Raw genomic sequence first — 25356 nt, 5'->3', positions numbered from 1 at the left:
AGAAGGCAGACCCTCCTACAGGCCATCTGCAGAAACTAAGGCATTCCCAAGCAGTGAGCAGGCTTTTGGCCCAGCAACTCAGAGAGCCGAGGCCTGCTCTGCCCCAGGGTCCAAATGGGGACAATTTGGCAGCCTGGAGGGAGTTGCATTCCAGGGATTCTTAGAAGAGGCCTGGACAGGGGGCTTAGCTCCCATGGGTGCCCTAAAACATACTAACCAGTACAGCTGCATTGTGTCTATAAACCTTGTTCAGCTCTGTGGCCCAAGACCGTTTCCTGAGCTCTCTTCTCCTTGTCCACAGTCTGCCCCTGCACAGGCCTCCCCACTTCTAACCTGCATTCTACTCTTGGTCAGACCCTAGCCTTCCCCTCCAATCTGTTCTCTCCAATGCCCAGGGGAGACATTTCTGAAATGTTTATCTGTAAAGGCCACTCTTCCGGCTTTCACTGCCTCTGCAGAAATTTTAGACTAAACTCCAAATATTTTAAATTAATGCACAGCCTTCCCTTCCTCCCAGCTCCCACCTGCCTCTGCACTGTCTTCTCCCTGAGCCTCCAGGTTGAACCCAGCCCCAATCCAGCCTGCCAACCCTTACCTGCCGCATTGGTACCAGCTGTTCCCACTGTCTTTGTCTCTTCAGTTCCGGCTCATCTTTCTGGACCTAGTTGAAGACTTCTGCACCTAGGAAGCCTCCTGGGTCCCCCAGCTGGGCGTGAGGTCTCCCAGCACTTACTCCACTTTATCACTGTCTGTGTCTCTCCCAAGGCAGCAGACCACACCTTATTCTCCCCTGACTCAACAGCATTTGATGCAGAATGCACTCACAGCACCTGATGAGGGAGCAGCAGGAGAGCAGAGCGGGAGGGGAAGCAAGCTTGCATTATTTGCACCTTCTTAAGCTGCATGGAGCCTCCTCTGGGGCAATTCCTTCTGACATCATCAGTGTACCCTCATATACAACCCGACCGCATGCAAAAACGTGTAGGGAGGAATATGTGGAAACACTGTGCCACACCCGGTTATACTTTTTTTTAAGAAGTCTTTATTTTTTCATCATTTTTCCCTGTTATTTTGAAATAACAACAAATTCACCTAAAGTGGCAGGGTAGTGTTACAGGAGGTTGAGTCAACGGTGGAGCCCTGTGGTCCTCCTCCCTTGGGTATAATTGTCTAAGATTAGGTAATTCCCCCGGCACAGACAGAGAAGTATACAACGAGGCAGAGACAGATGGCATGCAGGGCAGTTTTATTACAAGGCAGAGAAAGGGAGATAGACCCCAGAGAGAGGGGCAGCCAGATCGGCAAGGGACTGAAATGATCATGCTGGGGCCTCTGTTAGAATGGGCTGTGGAAACCTGTATGGATACAAAACCTCAGCCCACACCTCTTTGGACCCGGTGTTTTGTGTACCTGTTGTTGCCCATATGGGGGAATTCTCATGCCTACGCTGTGTTAAAATTGGGCACGCACCTGGATACTGGGATCATTTTGCCCTTTCTGGCCTAGCACCCCCTGGCGGAAGGTCAGATAATGGTCTACTGACCCTCAGGGCAGCTTGTGATGCAGTGTGGCTTTGAGAATATGATGTGACCTGTAAATCTATAGGAGAGGGTGCTGGGCCTCCTTTTGGAATGTGGCAGAAGACTGATACCTTTGGGTTAATTCACAGTCAAGGGCACTTTGCAGTTGCTACCCTCTGTCACCACTTTTCCTCCTTCCATTCCTGATCTTCCCTAGCTAACTACTTACACTAATAGAAAGAGGTTCCTTGTGTCCTTCACTGAGTTTCCACCAAATCTAGTACCACGTGAAAATTAGGAATGTGACACTGGGACAGTGCATGTGTACAGCTGGCACTCTATATTTGCAGGTTCCCTATTTGTAGATTCAACCCAGCCTCAGGTCAAAAGTATTTGGGAAAATATTGTGTCTGTACTGAACATATCCAGATTTTTTTTCTTGACATTATCCCCTAAACAGTATAGCATAACAACTATTGACAGAGCATGCACATTGTATGAGGTAGAATAAGTAATCTGGAGATGGTTTAAGACATAGGACAGTGTGGGGAAGATTATGTGGAAACACTATGCCATTTTATCTGAGGAACTTGAGCATCTACAGATTTGGGTATCTGTGGAGGGTCCTGGAAGCAAACCCTGTAGATACTGAGGGATGGCTGTATAGTTCTTTGCCATTTTATCAAATGTCTACATTTATAGTAGCCATCATGGAACAATAGCCCTACAAAGGCCTCCCTGCTTCTTCCCCTTCTTGGCCACACCCTCCCTGTGATGGGTTAGATATGAGGAGTCCTCCAACAGCTTCTGTGTTGATGTAGGAAGTGAAGTGATTAGACTATGAGAGCCTTGACCTAATCAGTCCACCCTTGTTTGAATGGACTGAGTGAGGCATGGATGGAGGAGATGGGTCACTGGGGGTGCCCTGGGAGAGCTCATCTGCCCTGTGGCCCCTTCCCTATCCTCCCTGTTTCTCTACTTCCTGGCCACCACAAGTAAACCAGCATTCCTCCACCATGCCCCTCTGCCATGATGTTCTGCCTCAGAGATATGGAGTCAGCCAACCACAGACTAAACCTTTGAAACCATGAGTCAAAATAAAGTTTTCCTTCTCTAAGTTGTCCTTGTCACATATTTTGGTCACAGCAGTGAAAAACTGACTAGCATAATTCCCTCACCATCCTTCAACCCTGGCGACCACTAACCTGTTCTCTATTTCTAATGATTTGTTCATACCGAGAATGTTATGCAAATTGAATCATAGAGTATGTGGCATTTTGAGATTGGCTTTTTTTTTCACTCAGTGTAATATCAGTAAGATCCATCCAAAATGTTGCATCCATTCATAGATCATTCCTCTGTCAATAGTCCGTGGAACAGTATTCCAGGTATAGATGGATGGATCACAGTTTGTTCAAATATTCACCTACTGGGGATTATGTTCATTGACTTCGATTTTTTTATGTTCACCTTTTATTAAATTTAAAGCTTATTTTTAAATAGCATGTTCAGCCAATTCTTCTTTTTCTGTTTCACATCCAATTATTGTCCCATGTACCTTTCAGATAGGACCACACAATCAGCTTGGATTCCCCGTTAGATAGTTAAACAGCCCACTTATTTATTTATTTATTTTGTTGTTGTTGTTCTAATTAGTTATACATGACAGCAGAATGCATTTCAGTTTATTGTACACAAATGGAGCACAGCTTTTTGTTTCTCTAGTAGTATACCATGTAGAGTTACGCCATATGTGCAGTCATACATGTACCATCTCATTCCACCTTCTTTCCTGCCCCCATGTCTCCTCTCCTATCCTTCCTCCCCTTTGCCCAATCAAAGTCCCTCCAGTTTTCCCATTACCTCCTGCCTCCCACCTTTATGGATGAACATTCTCTTATTAGGGAAAACATTCAGCCTTTGTTTTGGGGGGATTGGCTTACTTTGCTTAGCATGATATTCTCCAACTCCATCCATTTACCTACAAATGCCATGATTTTATTCTCTTTTAATGCTTAGTAATATTCCATTATGTATATATGCCACAGTTTCTTTATCCACTCCTCTATTGAAGGGCATCTAGGTTGCTTCCACAGTTTACTTATTGTGAATTGAGCTACATTGATGTGGCTGCATCACTATAGTATGCTGATTTTAAGTCCTTTTTCAGTTTTTGACTATTGCAGACAAATATATGAACAATGTGTACATGTCCTTGTGTAAACATGAATTTCCCTGAGTTAAATAACCAGGGATATAATTACCAGGTCATCTGATAAGTATACATTAGTTTTCTAAGAAACTGCCAAACCATTTTCCATGCTGACCATTTTATGTTCCTAAGTATGAGAGATGCAGTCTGTCTGCATCCTTGCCTGTGTTTTGCATCATTTTTTTTTTAGGTATCAATGGACCTTTATTTTTATTATTATCTTTTTTTTTTTTTTTTTGTATGTGGTGCTGAGAATCGAACCCAGTGCCTCACACTTGCTAGGCAAGCGTTCTACCACTGAGCTACAACCCCAGCCCCCTTGCCTGTGTTTTGGTATTGTCACTATTTTTCATTTTAACTGTTTTAAAAGGTGTATAGTGATATCTTATCATGATCTTAATTTGCATTTCCCTAACTATGAATGATATCAAACATCTCATCATTTGCTTATTTGCCAAATGGATCTCTTCAGTGAAATATATTTTTATGTGGTCTATTTATTTTCTAATTGGGTTGCTTCTTTCTTCATTGTTAAGAAAGCTCTTTATATATGCTAGATAATCATTCTTTGCAAGATAAGTGCTTTGCAAATATTTTCTCACAATCTGCAGCATGTCTTTTTATCCATTTAACAGGCTTTTGAAGATTGAACATTTTTAATTTCAATGACATCCAAATGATCCATTTTTTTTCTTTAAAGGATGGTACTTTGAGGGTCATATTTAACACTTAACCAAGCTCTAGATCCCACAGATTTTCCCCTATATTATCTTCTAATAGCTTTCTGATTTTATAACTTTTAAAATTATGATCTATCTGAACTTTTGAGTTTAAGTTTTGACTTTATAAAAGTGAACTTTTTGTAAAAGGTTTAGGTTTAGTTTTTATCAATATCCAATTTCTCCAGCACCATTGACTGAAATGACTCCCCTTCCTCTATTGAATTGCCTTTACAATTTTGTCAAAAGGCATATCTTTGGTCACAGCCATGTTTATATTTGTCATTTTGTGGGTTCTCTAATTTGCTCCTTTGATCTGTGTGTCTATTCCTTCTGCAATACCCAACAGAGTCAATTACATGCTTCATGGTTGAGCCTTAAAAGCAGGTGAAGAGATTTCTCCCACTTTTTTTTCCAAAGTTGTTTCAGCTTTGGTTGTATAATAAAGAACTTGACTGGCCTTTACCCCTGTATCTTGGAAGAAAAGACTAAATCCTTAGAATTTCCTAAGAAATAGGAATGCCTGTTATTCATATTATTACCATGGATCCGACCTGAGTTTATGCTACATGATGAAGTGGCTCGGGACAGAGGCTGGTTACCAGAAAGACCAACCATGTAACCAGGGTTCCAGCCATATGAATATCACCTAACCTCCTAACTTCTGGGATTGGGGAGAGAACCAGAGATTGAAGAAAGGACATCAGTCATGCTTCCTTGATGAAACCTTAGTAATAACTGTGGACACTGAAGCTTAATGAAGCTTCCTGGTTGATGAGTGCATGAATATGCCGAGATGGTGATGTAACATGACTCACGGGAAGAAGCTCTGCACGCCCCAGACCTCACCCCATGTGTCTCTACATGGGGCTGTTCCTGGTTTGAATCTTTTATAATAAAACTGTACTCATAGTACAGGGCTTTCCTGAGTCATGTGAGTCATTCTAGTGCATTATCAAACCTGAAACCATGGGAACTCCCTGGATTTGTAGCTTGATAGTCAGAACTGTGGGTGTCCTGAGGAATGTACTTGTCACTGTGTCCACTGGAGACTGTGTCCTTTAATTTGTGGGGCTTGAGCTATCCGGGTGGCTAGTTCAGAACTCTAGTGCAATATACCCACTGGTGTCCCAATAGTTGAGGTGAAATAGCTATTTTAGTTCCTTTGCCTAAAATCATATCAGTTTTAGGACAATCTTATATACATCTATAAACTTTCTTGCTGGGATTTTGAGAGGAATTGAATTATATATCAGTTTTTAAAAAACTGATCCTTTCATTGAGTCTTCCAACCCATAAATTTATCATTATTTGTCTTGTATTTATTTAAATCCACTCTGACTTCTTTCATCAAGATTTCCTTTGTAGACTATCCTGTCATTTGAAAATAGGAATGATTTCATTTCTACCTTTCTTATCTGTGTGCCTTTTAAAAAAATATCTATTTTTTAGTTTTAGGTGGACACAATATCTTTATTTTACATTTATGTGGTGCTGAGGATCCAACCCAGTGCCTCATGCATGCTAGGCGAGTGCTCTACCACTGAGCCACAACCCCAGCCCCATCTGTATGCCTTTTTAATTTCCTCTAATTTACTTCCCTTGGCTAGAACTACTTGTGCTGTGTTGAACAGCAGAGGAAGAGCGTGGACCCCATGCCTTGTTCCCTAGGTCAAAGGGGAATCATTTAACTTTCCCCCATTATGAATGCTGAGAGCTGAAAGTTTCTTGCAGCTGTGCTTTATTAAGTTGAGAGAGTTCCTCCAAGTCCTAGTTTTCTGAGCGTTTTCATCATAAATCATGTCAGATTTTATCAAATAATTTCTCTGGATCAAATGATCATATCATTTTTTCTTCTTCAGTTTCATTTAATAAAAATTTCAGAAGGGGAGCCGGGTGAAGTGGCGCATGCCTGTCATCCCAGCAGCTCAGGAAGCTGAGGCTGGAGGATCCTGAGTTCAAAGCCAGTCTCAGCAACAGTGAGGTGCTAGGCAACTCAGTGGGACCTTGTCTCTAAATAAAATACAAAATAGGGCTGGGGATGTGGCTCAGGGGTCGAGTGCCCCTGAGTTCAATCCCTGGTACCAAAAAATAAATAAATAAAAATGTATAGAAGGTGAATGTTTTATATTAAGCTCCTGAAGTCAGCCCCAACAGATCAGGCTAAAAATCAAAATGAAGTCACCTTTGCTAAAGTTCCACATCAACAAACAAACCAAATTGTTCTCTGACCTTCAGAGAATTGAGGAGAATGAGATAGTCAAATTTCCCAAACAGGCCAATCAGTGTGACAGTGAAGTCCGGTCTACTCTAATCCTTACATCCCTTAATCCTTACAAAACGTAACCTGAAACCATCTGATGATAATCAACCAACCAGTCAGTTATTTTTCCATTGGTCTTCTTGTCCCTGATTTGTGAGGGAAGTTACTTTGAAATAGTCTACTTTTTGTTTCTTTGTTTCTGCTTTCTTCAGCCCTTCTATGTCCATTAAAAACAACCTCTTTTGCCCATCAGAATACTTATCATATTTTTTGGAATTAAGTGCTGTCAGTTTTAGATTAAAAAATGAAGCCATTTAAGATCTTAAACCTGTTGTAAACTTGTCCTTTTACAGCTTGCTAGTACGATAGATCCCATTGATCGATTTTTAAATCTTGAACCAGTCTTGTATCCCACTTAGTCACCATTGAAATTCTTTTTTATCTATTACCAAATTCTACTTGATGATATTTTGTTAAGAAGTTGATTTTGTTGTTGTTGTTGTTGTCAGTTTGTTTGTTTGTTTGTTTGAGCTGGGCACACTGGTACATGCCTGTAATCCTAACAGCTCAGGAGGTTGAGGTAGGAGGATCATGAATTCAAAGCCAGCCTCAGCAACTCATTGAGGCCCTAAGCAACCCAGTGAGAACCTGTCTGTAAATAAAACAGAAAAAAAAAAAAAGGGCTGGGGGTGTGGCTCAGTGGTTGAGTGCCCCTGAATTCAACCCCCAGTATAAAAAATAAAATAAAACTTTTTTTTGCACATATAGTCATATGATAATCTAAGTATTTATCATTAGTGTTTCCTGAATACATCATTCAGGAATGTCCTTATTTACAAGTTAAGTGAACAAGAACTGTTTTAAACACATAGGAGTTTACTTTTCTCATGCAGTAAGAGCTCTAGAGAAAGATGGTCCCGGGCAGATGCAACTGGTCAAGGATGTCATTAGGAGAGCGTTTACTTCCATCTTCTACTTACTCACCCTGTAATGGTTTGTGGAACTGTGTTTCTCACAGCTGCAGAACGGCAGCTGTATCTCCCTCATTGGTCAAAGGAGAGGAGCCAAGAATAAGGGGTCGAAGCTACATGCCTTCCACCTGTGTCCCTTGTACTAGGGACATTCAGAAGCCCCACCCAATGAATGATTTTTGCTTTCATCTTGGCCAGAACTTGGTCATGTGCTGTGGCTAATAACAAGGGAATTCGGGAAAGTGAGTTTTAAACCTGGCAAGCACGATAATCATTATACTGATAGTATGGAGGTAAGTAGGTAACCACCAGGGTCAGCACCCTGGATTATCTGCATGACCACCACATCTGGCTGGAAGTTATGCTTCTGTTTTGGATGAGACTGGCACCGAGTAAATTACTGTGCCTTATAATACATATAAAAGAAAGGGGCAGATTTTACATGTCAATCTTAGCAACAAGTCAAGAGACAGCCAAAAAACTTCATAATGCCCCATAAAAAGGCTTTCCAATATTTGGGTAGAGAAAGTATTTGGAGAATTGCATCCTTTTATGACACTAAATTCTATGGCATGCTGAACCTACCGGGCACCCTGCAAAGAATGAGAAGTAAAACAATTTGTCACATTAAATTTATACTATTACTTTCATTTTATTGGTTTTACATATTTTTCCCTTCAACTTTTCCTAGTAAAAAATTTCAAACTTAAAGAAAAATGAAAAGAGTAACACAACAAATATTCATATGCCCATCACTTCAATGCAAGAGCAGCGAACACTTTGCTACATGTCTATGGTGGGAAAAATCTCTATTATATATCTATTATAATACATAGTATACCTATATAGTTTACCTGAGCCATTTGAAAATAGTTGCAGTTGACACTTCACTCCTGAAGACTTCTATGTGCATCTCGTAAGAATAAAGGATGCTGCATAAAAATTAACCATTATTACATCTAATAAATTTAACAATAATATGTCTAAGGTCATTTGCTATGATTTGATCTCCATAGGTCCATACAGGAAGCTTGATCCCCAGTGTACACTATTAATAGGTAGTAGAACCTTTAAGAGGTGGGGTTTAGTGGGAAGTGATTAGGTCATTGGGAGCCCAGCCCTGGGAAGGGATTAATTCTGGTATTTTGGGGTTTGCTTGTTAAAGCAAGTGGTCAAAGAGAAAACCTGGCCCCTGAGTCCCACTCTGACTTCCTGACTTGCCAAGTGATATTCATCAGAGTTACAGAAGCCAACTCTTTGACCTTCAGAACTGAGAACTAAACAAACATCTTTTCTTTGCCAATTTCCTAGCCTCAGGTACTTTGTTATGACAGAAAATGAACCAAGACATCATCTAATATCCAATCTATGTTAAATTTAGTTCTCTCCGTTGTCACAAAGATGTTTTTGTAGGTTTTAAAAGGAAAAGAGGATTCGATTAAGGTTCATGCATTGTATTTATTGTTAGAACATTTGAATTCATTTTAAACAGCTCCCCACCTTTGGAAGGGAATATGATATTGCCTGTTTGAAGAAACCAGGTAAGTCATCTCACAAAATGCCCTATGTTCTGAACATGGGCCATTTGTTTTCTCTGGGTTTGGTTTAATTTGTTCCCTTAGCCTTATCATAAGGAATAGATCTGAACACTTTTTGGTAGGCATCCTTCACTCTGCATCACAATGTGAGATGCCCGATGTCAACTGGAGCCACTGCTAGTTACACTTTAATCACATGGCTAAGGCGGTGCCACCTGATCTGTCCATTGTAAAGGTATGTTTTTATCTTGCAACAAGTAGGTGAGCTGCGGGATGGTCATTTGGCCCCATCTATATTCTGATCCCTAGCAACCTTTCAATTAGTGATTTTAGCATCCGTGGATGGTTCATTCCCAAAGCAGTTATTTTAGTGAGGATCACACACTGGCCATTTTCTGATTCTACCATTTCTTCTACATTTTCTGCTAATGGATATAAATGCATAATTGCTTCTCCATTAATGATGACAAGTAGGGTGAATTTTTTCCCTTTTCTTTTTAAGCATTGCTATCACCTTGTGTAAGTCAGGTTTTCATTGCTGGAACTAAAAATACTGATAAGAACAACTTCAAGGAGGAAAAGTGTTATTTTGGATCATAGTTTCAGGGGTTCAGGCGTGGTTGGCCAACTCCATTGCTCTGGGCCTAAGGTGAGGCAGAACATCACGGTGGAAGGCATGGCAGAAAAAAAGCTGCTGAGCCCATAGTAACCGGGAAACAGAGAGAGACAGGAGCCAAGGACAAGATTTGGTCCAAGGCCATATTGCCAGTGACCTACTTCCTCCAGCCATGCCCCACCTGCCTATAGTGACCACCTAGTAGACCATTCAAATTATTAATGTCAGATGGATTAATTCACCGATGAGGTTACAGCTCTGGTAATCTAATCATTCCACCTCTTAATGTTCCTGCATTGCCCAACACATGAGCTTTTGGGGGACACCTCACATTCAAACCATGAGTTTTTGTTTATTCAAAGTTTTCATTCAGTTTAGTTCTTACTCTTTTCAATGTTCAAACTGTCCCACATTCACCAGTGGGAGTCTCTTCCAGATGGCTCCTTGTCTTTCATCTTCTAAATTTTTTTTTTTTTTTAGTTATGATGAACACGATACTTTCTTTTCTTTTTTCTTTTTTTTTTTTTGATGTGGGGCTGCGATCAAACCCAATGCCTCACATGTGCTAGGCAAGCGCTCTGCCACTGAACTATGACCCAGCCTCTCCTTGTCTTTTTGATGTATCTCTCTTCATCTTTGAAATTGGATTACTCAGGGTTCTCCAGAGAATCAGAACAAAAAGAAGGATGAGGGTTGGCTGGGTGGGGGATCTGATTCTTTTTAAGGAATTGCTTCACAGAATTGTAGAGGCAGGTGAACCTGAAATCCACAGAGCAGGCCAGCAGGCAAGACATTCATGCGTGATTTCAGTGTTACCATCAGGCAGAATGTCTTCTGCACCTGAAAACACTACTCTCATTTTCTTACGGCCTTCATCTGATAGGATGAGGCCCTCCTACAATAGAGAGGGTAATCGCATTCACACAAAGTCAACTGATTATAGATGTTAGTCACATCATAAAATGCCTTCACAGAAGCGTCTCAACTTGTATCTGACAAAACAACCAAACCTAACCAAGTTGGGCCAAAAAAGTTATCAACACAGAGAGTTTCTTTTCTTCTTCCCCTGGTCCTCTACTCTACTGATCTCCCTTTGATTTTCAAGAGATTCGCCCTCCCCATACCTTTCTTTTCCTTTTTTTTTTCTTTCTAGCTTCTACACACATCGCCCACAGCTTTCTTACTTCAGTCTGGGTTGGCCCAGGGACAGAGAGGCTTCAATCCAACCTTTCAGTTCCCGTTGCCTACAAATATATCTATGGCTATATGTGCAGATGCATGTTCACATATATGATTCCCTAACCCTCTGCCTTCCACCCTGTTCATCTCTGGCCTTGACAAAGGATTTTTTGCAATTAGATCATAAGAGGTAGTGGGTCTTTCAGACAACATTTAGTCCAAACCCCTCATCAAGGAGATGGATTTTCCCCTTGTCTCTTGCCATCTCCTCTAAAAGAGCCTGGGAAAATTAAATACTTCCTTTATCAGCCTCCCCTACAACTAAGTGAACACTTGACATGACTCTGGAAATGAAATTTAAGTGAATTTTCTGGAGCTGGGGAAAGTTTCTGCTTCTCTTGATTAAAGGGAAATGAGTCTTTAGCACCTGCTCTTCCTCCTTCTCACTTGAACAGAAATAAAATGACTGCAGCTCTTTTGTGATCATAAAGCAACAAGAAGAGTCAAAGCCTAAGAGACTTGTGAATAAGACCACACTGACGTCGTGAGGTGAACCAATGTAAGCAGTTTGGGGATTTGCTTAGGTGACAGCCTATTATAAATCAGATGTTTTCTTTCTTATAGCGAAAACCATTTTTAATGGATTCAGACATGCACCACTCACAAGCAACTTAACTCAACAGATGTTTACTGAGCTTTCGTGAACCTGGTTCTAAAGATCTAGACCTGAATAAGACATCGTCCTTGATCTTAAGGAACTGATAGTGCCAGGATTAAATTTGTATCCCTCATGCAATTCAGTAAGCTAAATATCATTGTCCCCTCTTAGCAGACAGAATAAACAGAGGCTCAGAGGGGTGAAGGAAACAGGTCAAGGCCACACAGTTCTTAGTGTTGACACATTCTAAAATGGGGACATTAATGCATGATCAGACGAGCAACCAAAGATACGATTCATAATGGGGATGCTCAAGCAATCAGAAACTTCCTCACAACTCTTTTCTCCTCAAATTGGGAAACCCAGAAAAAATCAGCTGGTTGTGGAGGAATGCTGAAGATGGAGACCTTCCCACCCCCCAGGAATAAGGAGAGATAAAGAGAGAGACAGGGGAAGTGAGTTGGGGGTGGGGAAGCACAGAGAGTGAGCCTGGGACACAAGGAGAGCAGGAGCACAGGAGAGCCCAGACATTACCAAGGCCCAGCCCTGCCCACTTCCCTTAGAGTCAGCCCTTTGTCCCCTAGGACATTCAGTAAGCAGACACACTCAAGAGAAGGAAAGACTTCTTTAAAAAAAAAAAAAAAAAAGTTTTATTTTTATTGGTGTCTTATAATCATACATAATAGTGGGATTCATTGTTACATATTCCTTCAGGCACATAACATGATCTGGTCCATTTCTTTCCCCAGCAAAGAGTAAAGACTTCTGACAGGAGGCACCTGCAATTCCCACCACCACCCACACACCCATCCCCACTAAGACGATTTCTTTTACTCCTGGCATTGATCTTGTGGCCTATGCTGACTTCTCTGGAAACGGGACTTTTAACTTTAAACACTATTTTAAATACACACACACACACACACACACACACACACACCCCTCTGTTCTGCTTTTTAAAAATTCTCTTTTCCCCTTTTTTACTTTAGCAGAAGCAACCAGAGAAGATGAGAGACAGGATGTGGAGAAACAGTGAGAGGAGAGAGGAAGGGGAAGTCTCCATGCTGACTGTGAGGCCCTGGGCTCCTGCTGGCCAGTAGGGACTGCCCCACGGCTGGGCCCAGAGCACACACTCAGAACTGATGATAAAAACAAAAGCAGCATCCACTTTTGAGCACTCCTCTGGGTGCCCACTGTGTGCAGTGTTTGTGCTCCATTATCTGTTCTAACCCTCCTAACGATACCACCAGTTATCAGTGACCAGTTCTGCTTCCTCACATGTCCAAGTCTGAACATTAGAGAAGCACACAGAGGCAAGCATGTGAGCAGGGTTTATTTTAAAAGGGGTAACATAGACTCTCCCGGGAGGGAGAGGGGGCCATAGCTGGTATCCTGGTATCCCCAGAAGCGAGGTGCTCTGCCCTTTTTATATGTCCTAGGCTTCCGTTGTTCTCCTGCCTTTCCCGCTTATCTTTCTCCTTCCTGCCTACGGACAAGGCCCAGGAATGCTCAAGGGAATGGCCCAAAGGTGAGAAAGAGGTGGGCTGAAGGGGGAAGGGCAGGATGGAGTAGCCAAGGACACATTAACAACCTTAAGCTCCCTGGAGGAAGGGACAATTCCTGGGATAGGTTACCTTAACCACAGGTTGGAGCAGGGGCAGGTTCTGGATAAGGGTGGAGGAAGGGCTCTGTCACTCAAAATTGGCCTGACTGGATCTGACCTGACTCGATTTACCTATCTATACTGACTGCCTGTCTAATTCTGGCTTCAATAACAACCCTGTGGGGTAGGCGGATTTTACCCATCTACACAACAGGAAACTGGGGGTTGGGCTGGTTGAGTGAATTGCCCTCATACATCAAGTGGCAAGCTTTAAATCTAACTCCAAAACCTATCTTTTCCATCCCTGATCAGAGACTGAAAATTGGTAGCCTATCCAGTGTTTCAAAATTTTGAGTCATCAACATTTAACAATCAGGAGAGTTCATATAAGAACACACATTTCTGTCCAGGCACAGAGACACACGCCTATAATCCCAGTGGCACAGGAAGCTGTGGCAGTGGGGATCTTGAGTTCAAAGCCAGCCTCAGTAAAGTGAGGTGCTCAGCAGTTGAGTGCCCTGAATTCAATCTCCAGTACCAAACACACACACACACACACACACATTTCTGGATTTTCTGTAAAATCAGGAATATCAGGCCTAATTAGGTCTACATTTCCTCATGGCAAACATTAGCCAAGTCAGGTAACTGAAGATTCCTTTATAGGATATTTGTCTTCCTAGTTTTCCCCAGTCCTCACCACTCTCTGTTGCACCTCCAACATTAAGTCAAGATCAAAGGCCCCTGAACATCTTCCCCTTGGAGCCACTCCATAAGACCATAGGACCCTATGGACAATGCAGTTTGTGACACTGTACTAAGCTACCCTGCTTCATAGACGGCTGGATGGATATATGCAGGGCAGGAGCAGGTAGACAGATGGAAGAATGAGAAGGACTCAGAGGATCTCAGCTGCCTTCCTAGGAAGTACCTATGATGCTCCAGCATCCTGTCAATCAATTCATTAAGCCCTAACTATGCTCCAGGATATCTGTCCTCACAAGTCAGCCTAGTTTCTTGTCCCCTCCCACTGAAACCCAAGTACCAGGAGACCCCAGAACCATGAAATGATTTGCCCCACATTCAGCAATTCCTGCTAGAGAAGCTGCTCCTTGTGAGAGTCTGAGGCAGAGAAGGGCAGGCATTGATTTGGGAGGACTTCCTGTGTAGATGGATGGGTAGAAGGACGCATGCATGCATGTACCCCACCTACTCATGCATCCTAACTCCCAGGGTGAGTCAGGGGCCACCTGGAATTACTTCTGGTTCAAAAGCCAGCTCCACAGTATTGGCTATATCTGAGATCCCTTCACCTGCATGTTCCAGATGCCAAGGTTACCAGCAAGGACTCCACATTGGCATTCAAGACAGTGCCCAGCAGACAAGTGCCTGGCCAGTGACAGGTGGTGGCCATCACAGAAGGTGGGAAACCAGGGAATTGTGGGTGTTAGGCAGGCCATGTAAGTCATGGCCACATGGGTTCTGGATGCTGACCTGAGTTGAAATGGGAAGGGCCAGGCATGGGTGAGCAGAGAAGAACCTGGACTGGAAGGTGGGGACCATAGAGAGGGGTTGGTATCCTGGGGCAGGGTGAGCCACAGGATGAGAATATGGAGAGTCAATGAGGAAAGAAGAGTGGGGCCACAAGGGGACATGAAGGCAGTAAGCACTGGCAGACCCAAGTATCTCCAGGCCCAAGATGGGACAGACAGGGTGACCAAGGTACTGCAGGGAAAGCAGTATGGTCCAGTGTCTGTTCCCACTAGTTGGGGGGAGGGAGGATTGGAGGTCTACAGAGGTTAATGATGCAGGCACATCCCAGCAACAGAACCGGAGCTCCAGGGTGAGGAGCCAGAACCCATGGAAGGAGAATAAATAAGTCTGGAGGATGTGGCTCAGACTGTGTGGGAGGCGAGGCTATGATTTGATGAGTACCCCAAAAGTTCATGAATAAGAAGCTTAATCTTCAAAGCTACTTATTGGTAGTATTTGGAGATAGGGCCCTGGGGAGGTATTTAGGACTACATGATGTCTTTAAGGTGGATCCCTCCTGTTGGCATTAGTGGTTTTCTAAGAAGAAGAAGAGAGACCTAAGTTCCCAGTAGCTCCCTATCTTGTGCCCTCTGCCAGGTTAGGAGGCAGCACAAAGGCTCTCACCAGATGCTTTCTCTGTGCCCTTGGATTTCCCAGTACCAGAACCATGAGATAACTAAACTTATCTTTTTCCTTCCCTTCCCTTCCTTCTCCTCTTTTTTCCTTTTCTCTCTCCCTCCCCCTTTCCCCCTTCTCTTCCCTCCTCCTCCTCCTCCTCCTCCTCCTCCTCCTCCTCCTCCTCCTCCTCCTCCTCCTCCTCCTCCTCTTCTTCTTCTTCTTCTTCTTCTTCTTTCTTTTTTTTTTTTTTTTGTACTGGGAATCAAACTCAGGGACACTTTACCACTGAGCTCCATTCCAAGTCATTTTTATTTTGAGACAGGGTCTCACTAAGTTGCCTGGGCTAACTCTTTTTCTTTACAAATTATCCAGCCTGTGGCATTCTGTTACAGCAGCAGAAAACAGATTAAAACAGAGCACAAGAGACAGAGGATTGAGAGGAGATATTAACTACAGGGACAGAGGTATGATTAACTCCCAAGGTGAGCCAGAGACAGCCTAGAATCACTCCTGGTCCAGAAGCCAGATCAGCACCTGAGAGCCTCAGGCCTGATGGCCCCACATGCCGAGGTCACCAGCAAGGCCTAATCTGGAGTGAGGCTCGTGGCCATTTTCCCTACAGCCTTTGAAGACTCTGATACACTCAACCTCTCCTCCAGGACCAGTGAGCTGAAGCTGCCCTCCCTCCAGAAAGACGAGACAGTTGATGAGGTGCCTCCCCTCCACTCAGGGGCCCATCCATCATCTTCCTTCGGTGCAGATCCCTGCAGAGCTGAGCCCCCAGCCAATGGCGAGCTGCCCAGAAGAGCAGAAAGAGGTGGGATCACCTTTGGCAGCAGGAAGACACACTGTGTAGATGTGCTTAGCCAGGCAGTTCAGAGAGCCCCTGATGGCATCCAGGCCCAAAGGACAGGCCCACTGTCCTCAGTATAGACACACACAACATGACAGTGAACAAGCCACCCGGGGCCTGGTCCCCTGTCTGCGGCTGCCATGACTTCTCCTGGAGGGCATCGCATGGGAAGCCCAGGGACCACTCAGAAGTTCTGGGCAAGTCTGACTCTGTACAAGGGAAGTGGTTGGTCAAACTCAATGGCCCTTGTCCACCAATTTTATCATATGGATTTCCCTCTCCGGATGACTCTGCCATATGGACCAGGAAAATAAGCCAGGGGCAAGGTCTGGCCTGAGGCTGGTGTTGGAGCCTCACTGGCTGATTCCGCATTTCCAACTGCCCTTTTGCAACCCGTGCTTTCTTCCACCAAGTTCCATGGCACTACCCTGTGTGAAAATGCATCTGCAGACAGCCTGGTACCCAAATCTCAGTGTCTGTAGAGTAAGTCCAAATCTGCTTTCTGCGTGGATATCATTTGTAGTGTGTCCCCGGGGGTATCAAGGGTTCAGAACCACTGGCTTAGGCATTAACCCTTCTCTTGAGATGTGCCCTCTGTTCCTTGGACTTTGCCTTGTGTTCAGCCATCCAATTCCACATGCCCTGTCTCTGGGAGAGCTCCAGCCACCAGGAAGGCAGAGGTCTCGAAGGATACTAATCCAAAACCACATTCCCCAACATCCCTGCCTGCCCTCAGTCACTATTTAACCTCTTTGCTTCCCTCCCTCATCCTCTCAGACTCTCACTGCTGGTCAACTGCTCCTCTGTTCTGACTAGAGAGCCCCAAAACAGCAGCACTTCTTGGAGAGCAAAGGACACTGAAGAAGGGCCAAGGTCACCCCCTTGGTCTCACCCCCTCTCTGCATCCTTCCTGGACCCCTTCCATCCTCCCTGGGAACCACCTGGTCGGGGGATTCGAGATGCCTTTCTCAAGACCTTCATTTTAAAAGGACATCCAGCTGAAAAAATAAATTACTGATGGTGAGCTGTGGTTTGGAGGTGGTGGTAGCGATAGTGGAATTTCCCCCTCAATTACTACTGGAACATAGGAAGGGCCTCGGTTAGCTTCATGCTATAGTGATATGATAGCATGCTGAATTCCCTTATTAATCTTAATTTACTAAATAATTCTCTTGGGGGGTTAGGGTTGTGGCTCAGTGGGTAGAGCACTTGCCTAGCAAGTGTGAGGTGCTGGGTTTGATTCTCAGCACCGCGTATCAACAAATAAAAAAAATAAAGGTCCATTGACAACTAAATAATTCTCTTGGGTTCTTTATAGACAAGGTTGTATTATCGACTAATAAGAACGATTTTGTTTCTTTCTTCCTTATGTCTATTATTATTATTATTTTGTAAAGAAACATCTATTTTAAGACCTACCAAAGGGTGCCCAGTAGAAGGACAGACTTTCCTTCTCATCCCCCACTCACCCAGTTCCCCTCTCCAGGAGCTTGCGCGGTTCCAACATCTTCCCACGTGTGTTCCCCTCACTCCTATTGTTGGGTAATAAAACACTCCAAATTAGTGGCAAAAAACAATACCCGCGGCATTAAGCTTGTTACAGTTTGGAAGTGTTCCCCAAAGACCTATGTGTAGAAGGCTTGGGCCCCACTATGTTGTGCTATTGGGAGGGGGTGGAACCTTGAGGAGGTGGGGCCTGGTGGGAGGAAGGAAGTTAGTCACTGAAGCACACCCTTGAAGGGATATTTGGGTCCTGGTACCTTTCTCAATCTATTTCTCTCTCTCTCTCTCTCTCTCTCTCTCTCTCTCTCTCTCTCTCTCTCTCTCTCATCCTCTATTTCTCCCTCCCACTCTCCCTCCTTCCTGTTTTCCATGAAGTAAACAGACTCCTCCACCTCACACTTTCATTAGGTCCCACTACCCTGACATGGGCCCCCAAGCAACAGGGCCAAGTGACCATGACCTAAAACCTCTGAAACCATGAGTCAAAATGAGTTTTTCCTCTCTATAAGTTGTTTGCCTCGAGTATTTTGTCATAGAAACAGAATCCTGACTTACATAAAGCCATAGATTCTGGATAAGGAACTTTTTAGGGTTCTAAGAGATGGTTTACTTTTGCTCCAACCCTGTCTGAAGGATCCTCGATTCCTATGTCTGGACCCCCTGTGCTAGGATGGCTTAAATATGGAGCTCAGTTGGGACTGTTGACCATATGTCCCACATGTAGTCTTCCCAGGTGGCCTGGACTTCCTCATGACATGGCAGATTCCGCTCTCCCAAAGCAATGTTGCAGGGATCTGGACAGAAGTTTCATAATCCCATAGTCACTATGGTTAAGACGGTCACAGAGCTTTGCCCAGTTTCAAGGATGAGGCATGGACTTTATTCCTCAGTGAGAAAAGTAACAAAGAGTTTGTGGCTATATGTTTAAACCATCAGATGTAAAATATTACCATACTATTTGTGCACATTGCTTGTTTGGGTTTTTATTTAACAATATGTCTTGTTGAGTCTTAGATATACATTTAGATAAAGTACACATAAGGCTTATCTGATTGTTTTTACAGCTTCACAGTAGTTCATCATCAGGGTACACCACACTTTGTTGAACACTGTCAATGGACCCTGATGCCACCCCCCCACCCCATGCTGTAGCATTTATCAGAATTTCTTTCCTTTTTAAGGCTGAATAATATTCTACATTAACAGAAGTAACAGAGTTTGATATTACAAGGATGCTGCAATGCTTGTGCTTGACCACATGTAAATTTCTCATGCCTGTCAGTGTATGTGGAGGATAATAAACCTTGCTAGATGTTGCCAAACTCTTCTCTGTGAAGGCTGCACCAATCGTATGAGTGTGTGTGAGCATTGTGAGTGATCATTCCCCCAAACACAATATTTTTGTTTTGCTCCAATAAATGCACTGTTGAACTGTTTGATCATTGACAATACGGTAAGTATTGTATTTCACCATAGTTTATTGTATTATGTTTTTCATGGCAGGTTTTTTATTTTTTCTTTGTTAGTGGCAGATTATACATAACATAGAAATTGCAATTATAACTGTTTTAAGAGTATAGTTCAATAATCTTAAGTACATTCACATTGTTGTGCAATCAATATCCATTTTTTTTCTCTTACAAAACTGAAACTCTATTGTCATTAAACCATTTCCTATTTTCTCCTCCTCCTGACCCCTGGCAACCACTATTCTACTTTCTATCTCTATAAATTTTTAACTATTGTACATACTTCATATAAGTGGAATATACAGCATTTGTCCTTTTGCAACTGGTTGATTACTTAGTATAATGTCCCCAAGGTTATAAACTAATGCCCCCCGCCACCATGTTGTAGCATTTGTCAGAATTTCTTTCCTTTTTAAGGCTAAATAATATTCTACATTAACAGAAGAGAAAAACCACATGATCGTGTCAACTGATACCTAAACGCCCTTGACAAAATTCAATACCCTTGTTACTTTCTGTTAATGTGGCATATTGTGTTGACTGTCCTATGTTGATCCATTCTTGTATTCCAGAGATAATATTAGTTGGTCATGCTGTATAATCCTTTTAATGTGTTGTTGAATACTGTTTGTTAATATTTTGTCGAGTTCTTCATTGCTGATATAATTTGTTTTTCCTTTATCATAACTGAGGTTGGGCATCTTTGCAACAAATGGAATTCAGAAGTGATGCTTCCAAATCTGGATTATAAATATCAATCCAGCTTCTGCCTGGCTTTCTCTCTCAGGACAGTTTTCCTTGGAACTAGGCCACACACCACAGAGAGAGGCCACATGTTATGGTTCTGGCTGACAGTACTGCTAAATTCCCAACCAGGGACCAGAATCAACTTCTAGATATGAATGAGTCTTCAGAGGACCCCAGACCCATCTTCAGCTCCTCTGAGGGCCCAGTCACTGAAGGATAATAAAGCCACCCCTGTCATGCCAGTCTGATGTATGAAGCATAATGGATGGTCATCATCATCATCGTTTGATGCCACAAGGCTTTAGGACAAATTTTTACATAACAATAGATAATTAGTGTATACTTTGTTTTTATTTTTATGTAGCTAAAATTAGTAATCTTTTACAGGTTGTAGTTTTTATGTCACACTGAGAAGGCCTTTCTCATTCAAAGGGTTATAAAAGTATTCTCACAGCTTCCATGTGGTTTTATTTTTAAATTTGATGTGGGATCTATTTCATATTTATTTTAATATATGCAATCACGGTCCAGCCTCACTTTTTCTGGAAGCCTGCCCAGTTATCAAATCTGTTATTAGATCATCCGCATGCTCTTCACTCGTACAAAGAACCCCTCTGACCGCAGAAAAAAATGTTCCATGTGCCTTTAGGTTTGATTCTGGACTTTCCTTTAAACTTGATGCCTATTTAGGTGGAAACACCACACTATTATAATTACTGTGGCTTTACCATGCATTTTAATAACTGGGAGGGTTATTTCCCCATTGTTATTCTTTTCCAGACTCTTTCTATCTATTTGTATTTGTGAAATTTTCCTTGTGAACTTTAGAACAATCATGTTTAACTCTCAGAAGGCTGTGTTCTTTTCTCAAAGGGATGTGCTCCTTTGATATAGGTGGGGAGAGGGAGGTTTGCTGGGAATTGGATCCAGAATCACACATGCTAAGCACATGCTTTACAGGGAACTACACGCCACCCTCCCACAGCCATGCTTTTGGCATTTTGATTGAGTTCTGTATCATTTACAATTTCCCTTGATTGTGTGTAACAGACACTTAACCACAGTGGCTTCAAACAAAGGTGAGTTAGCTTTCCTCTAGTAAGTAACACAGAGGAAGTCCTCAAGAATCCAGGCTCTGCTATCCTTAGCATTTGGATTCTTCCTCAAGGTCTCAGGAGGACTGTTCAACCTTCAGGACTTGTGTTTTTACTCCACTCAACATGACAGGGAAATGGAAAACAGATGCCTATTGGGTGTGCACTGCATGAAAAACTCACTCCATAAATCTCCACCCAGTGATGTCAAAACTAGGAGCCCTGGCTGCCCCCCGCTGCCAGGGAGTCTGGGCATTGTCACCTTGGACACATTAGGTCTTGTCAGTAAGGAAAGGCAGAAGGGTTAGGTAGAGGAGACAGCTAGTGGCATCTCAGGACTGTGCCCATAGCAGAGACTGAGAAGAACAAACATCCTCGCCAAGACCATGGCTCACCTTTCCGGTTTGTTTATCTTCTTTTGTGCCTTTACGGGCATTTTAAGATTTTTTTCATACACTTTACACATCTTAAAATTTATCCTCGGTATTTCATCTCTTTTAATGCTATTGTAAATGGAGTCATTTTTTCACTATATCTTCTGACTCTTCTTTGTATTTGTGTAGGTTATTGATTCCTGCATATTTCATATATAGTTGTCCATTAATATTGATAAGGGATTAGTTCCAGGACACCCCTCCAATATCAATATCTGTGGATTTTCAAGTTCTTTATATAAAATGGCATTGTATTTGTACATAATCTATGTGTATTTTCCTGTATACTTAAATTATCTCTAGATTACTTATTTTTTAAATTAATTAATTAATTTGTTCCAATTTGTTATACATGACAGCAGAATGCATTTTAATTCATAGTACACAAATGGAGCACAATTTTTCATTTCTCTGGATGTACACAAACTAGAGTCACACTATTCATGTCTTCATATATGTACCTAGGGTAATGGTGTCCATCTCATTCCACCATCTTTCCTACCCTCATGCCCCCTCCCTTCCCTTCCCTCCCCTTTGTACCATCCAAAGTTCCTCCATTCATCCCATGTGTACCCCACCCCTACCCCCATTATGGATCCACATCCACTTATCCAAGAAAACATTCAGCCTTTGGTTTTTTGGGATTGGCTTACTTGGCTTAGCATGATATTCTCCAACTCCATCCATTTACTTGCAAATGCCATGATTTTATTCTCTCTCTTTTGTTTTTTAAACAATACTTTTATTTTATTTGTTTATTTATTTATTTTTTTATGTGGTGCCCAGGAATCAAACTCAGTTCCTCGTGCATACTAGGCAAGCGCTCTACCACAGAGCCACAACCCCGGCCCCTGATTTTATTCTCTTTTAATGCTGAGTAATATTCCATTGCGAATATATACCACATTTTCTTTATTCATTTATCTATTGAAAGGCACCTAGATTGGTTCCACAATTTAGCTATTGTGAATTGTGCTGCTATAAACATTGATGTGGTTACATCACTGTAGTATGCTATTTTTATTTTTAAGTCCTTTGGATATAAATTCAGGAGTGGGATAGCTGGGTCAAATGGTGGTTCCATTCCAAGTTTTCTGAGGAAACTCCATACTGCTTTCCAGAGTGATTGCACCAATTTACAGTCCCACCAGCAATGTAAGAGTGTGCCTTTTCCCCCACATCCTTGCCAACACTTATTGTTTCTTGTATTCTTTTTTAAATATATATTTTGTAGTTATGCATGGACACAATATCTTTATTTTATTTATTTATTTCTATGTAGTGCTAAGGATCAAACCCAGTGCCTCGCGTGAGAGGCAAGCTCTTTGCCACTAAGCCACAACCCCAGCCCTGTTGCTTGCATTCTTTTTATTTTGTTTTGTTTTTTCCCTTTGGTGGTGCTGGGAATTGAACCCAGGGCCTTGTGCATGCGAGGCAAGCACTCTCCCAACTGAGCTATATCCAACTGCTGTGCTAACTGGAGTGAGATGAAATCTTAAAGAGTTGTAATTTGCATTTCTTTAATTGCTAGAGATGTTGAACATTTTTTTCATATATTTGTTGATCAAATGTATATCTTCTTCTGAGAAGTATTTGCTCATTTCTTTATCTCATTTATTGATCGAATTATTTGTGTGTGTGTGTGGTTTTTTTTTGTTTGTTTGTTTGTTTGTTTTTGGTGTTAAATTTTGAGTTCTTTATATATCCTGGAGATTAGTGCTCTATCTGATGTGCACTTGGTAAAAATTTGCTCACATTCTGTAGGCTCTCCACCTCTCTGGTTGTTTCTTTTGCTGAGAAGAAGCTTTCACTTTGAATCCATCCCATTTATTGATTCTTGATTTTATTTCTTGTGCTTTAGGAGTCTTGTTAAGGAAGTAGGGCCCTAATCTGACATGATGAAGATTTGGGCCTACTTTTTTCTAGATTACTTATGATACTTAATACAATGTGCATGCTTTGTAAATAGTTGTTACACTGTACTGTTTAGGGAGTAATGAGAAGAGAAAAAAAAGTCTGCATATGTTCAGTACAGATGCAATTTTTTTTTCAATTCTTGGCTGCTCTGGTCTTCCAGATGTGGAACCCAAGGGTACAGAGTACCAACTATACAGCCAAACTTCCTGAGTTCTCACATCACTTGTTAGATTTTACAATCCTGAGTTTTCCCAGTATCAATTATAATATTTGCAAATAATATTATTTCAGTAAAACTTTTAGAGTTCTTGTTTCATTCTCCAGTTCAATGATATCAGCTTATATAACCATAACAATTTTAAATGGGACAAACTCTCTTCTTTCTGACTTTATCAGGAATATTCTATGGTCTCCCCATTGGGACTGTGCTATGTATATATTTATCATGTTAAGAGCCCGACTACAGTTATTTTATTAATAAGGGATATTGAATTTTATCAAACGCCTTTTAATCATCTATGGGAAAGATCTTATCATTTTAAACTTTAAATTTATTAACACAAATTACATGTATTAAACAAACACCATTTGGTTATGGCTTCCTTTTTAATGTGTACTTTCTTTTTTAATACATTATTTTGATGTTAGGCTATTAGATCAATGAAAGTTCATAACTGTTATATCATTATGAAATATTTTCTTTACCCCTTTAGTGTTTGTTTTATCTTGAATTCCATTTATCTGATATAAATAGATTAGAATTCTTGACTTTTCTTCAGCATATATTTTATATGCCTTTTTCGTCCATCCTTTCATTTTCAACTTCTCTGTTATTTTGTCTTAGCTGTCTCAGAAAAAGCATGTAGTTACAATATGGAGATTATTTTTCTTCCTGATCTGCTGGGTTTTTTCGTGGGACAATTTTTTTTTGAGAGAGAGAATTTTTCAATATTTATTTTTTTAGTTCTCGGCGGACACAACATCTTTATTTTATTTTTATGTGGTGTTGAGGATCGAACCCAGCGCCCCGCACATGCCAGGCGAGCGCGGTACCACTTGAGCCACATCCCCAGCCCTCGTGGGACAATTTAATCTATTTACATTTATTGTGATTTACTGATGTGGTGAGGCATGTTACTACCATCTTATTTTGTATTTTAGATCTACCATACATTCTATTTCCCCTACTTTTTCCTTTTTTGCCAATTGATTGGGTCTTCTGATGGTTAAATGCCTGCCTTTAAATTTTAACTCTAATATTTGATCTTTATTTTTATTTTCCCTTATAACCTACACAAGTATATGCCTCTTCATTAATCTCCAGGATATATAAAGAACTCAAAAAATTTAACACAAAAAACCCAAATAACCCAATCAATAAATTGGCTAAGGAAATGAGCAAATACTTCTCAGAAGAAGATATACAATCGATAAACAAGTGTATGAAAAAATGTTAAACATCTCTAGCAATTAGAGAAATGCAAATCAAAACTACTGTAAGATTTCATCTCACTCCAGTTAGAATGGCAATTATCAAGATACAAGTTACAATAAATGTTTGTGAGGATGTGGGGGAAATGGTTTACACATACATTGTTTGTTGGTGGGATTACAAGTTGGTGCAACCACTCTGTAAAGCTGTAGGGAGATTCCTCAGAAAATTTGGAATGGAACCATCATTTGACCTAGTTATCCCACTACTTGGCATATACCCAAAGGACTTAAAATCAGCATGCTATAGTGATACAGCCACATCAATGTTCGTAGCAGCTCAATTCACAAGAGCTGAACTATGGAACCAACCTAGATGCCCTTCAACAGATGAATGTATAATGAAAATTAATATTTATAGGGGATTAGTTACAGGTACATATACATAATGAAATATTACTCAGCCATAAGGAAGAAT

The 25356-nt window shown here is 41.7% G+C and overlaps 1 protein-coding gene across 1 annotated transcript in view; it reads right to left on the bottom strand.

The window, feature by feature from the left end:
• The window catches only part of Bin1 (bridging integrator 1), an 87670-nt gene extending 69830 nt beyond the window's left edge, over positions 1-17840 (bottom strand). The window contains exon 1 of the mRNA XM_027936808.2: positions 17753-17840. The gene's annotated coding sequence lies outside the window, so the exon portion shown is untranslated. The remainder of the gene's footprint in view (positions 1-17752) is intronic.
• Positions 17841-25356: the final 7516 nt, after the last annotated feature.

Source organism: Marmota flaviventris, chromosome 11, assembly GCF_047511675.1.
Source record: "Marmota flaviventris isolate mMarFla1 chromosome 11, mMarFla1.hap1, whole genome shotgun sequence".
NCBI classification, from domain to species: domain Eukaryota; kingdom Metazoa; phylum Chordata; class Mammalia; order Rodentia; family Sciuridae; genus Marmota; species Marmota flaviventris.
The sequence above is the reverse complement of the archived record's forward strand: the minus strand, read 5'-3'. Positions and strand labels throughout refer to the sequence as shown.